Source organism: Phalaenopsis equestris, unplaced genomic scaffold, assembly GCF_001263595.1.
Source record: "Phalaenopsis equestris unplaced genomic scaffold, ASM126359v1 Scaffold220822, whole genome shotgun sequence".
Classification (NCBI taxonomy): domain Eukaryota; kingdom Viridiplantae; phylum Streptophyta; class Magnoliopsida; order Asparagales; family Orchidaceae; genus Phalaenopsis; species Phalaenopsis equestris.
This window is the reverse complement of record NW_018239078.1, coordinates 108,700-110,067: the sequence shown is the minus strand read 5'-3', so window position 1 is coordinate 110,067 and position 1,368 is coordinate 108,700.

Here is a 1,368-nt window from a genome sequence, read left to right as displayed (position 1 = left end):
TCCCAAGGTAATAAAGTATTTTCCCAACTTTCATATGGAACTTGGGCTTAACTGCAAATAAAAAAGATGGTAGATGGATGCCCAAGTCCATAAATTGGTCCATTAGAAAGGATACCCATAATAGATTTAAATATAATAAACCCTATATCAATGGGTTTTTTCATTTGAATGCAGTAATTTAAAATAACACATTCTTTGGCAACTCTACTAATTTTCATAGTAGGGAGTAATTTTGCAGCAATAAAGAAATGTCATTGCTTCAAAATTGAATTAAGTAATGAAGTGGAGAAACAAACATATCCTTCATCTCATATCTCCCACATATCACTTTCATCCATCATAAGATTATACACGTCTTGTATTAAATCTCGTATAGGAATGAAATTTCTATAATGACAGATTGGAATGTTGTATATCATATACAATTCATTAAATACAATTCATTAATCTTAATCTTTGTAGGAGTAAATGGTACAGTCTTACCTCGTACGAAGATAACACCTTGAGTAATTCCATGTAAGTTTGCATAAAACTCTTTCACCACAAGTACGACAACCATAGACGTAGTGTAACACAAAACTTCCCAACGCCTTTGCAGAATGATTTTATCAATCGAGCCAGTAGGATTGATCACTCCATGATTAACAAATCTTCTTTCATTGATCAATCTCCTCTTTGTAACAACTTTATCGTATAATCGTTGGGCGTCAAAACTAATAAACTTTCTTTTGTTGAAAACTTCATACCTCAAAGTATTTCTAGAATTAGAAGCCATGGAATTCGAAAATAGGAAGTTACTAGGCATCCAAGGATGTTTCTAGGCGTTTTTAAACTCGTCACGACAGATATTATGAAGTGAAATTGCGTCAAAACCCGCCAAAAGTTGTCTAAAAGCGTCCAACCGCACTCAGCTCCGTCAGCGCTCCTGATTGGCATTTTTGGCACAGATGTCTGTTATCTAGGGCGTCGTTGGCGCCCATTCTGGCGCCGTCAGCGCTAGTGGCCAAAATTGTGATTTTTATTTTTTTTATTCAATTCGATTCTAAATTTTCCTCTAATACAAATATTTGACTTAATTTATAATAAATGCAATTGTTTAGGATTATTATCTACTAATATATAAGACACTTAACAAACTAAATAGTAATACATAGCAATATAAGTATGGGTTGCCTCCCAGAAAGCGTTTGGTTTAACGTCGTCAGCCCGACATACAATTGGTTTAGTTAGGTTGACTTAACATTAAAGCTTCTTTAAATTGAGGTATGTGCCCTTCATAATAATGTTTCAAACGATGCTTCAAACCTTTAAATATCTTTCCAATGTTAGGATCTTTAATAACAACAGTTCCATAATGATAGACTTTAA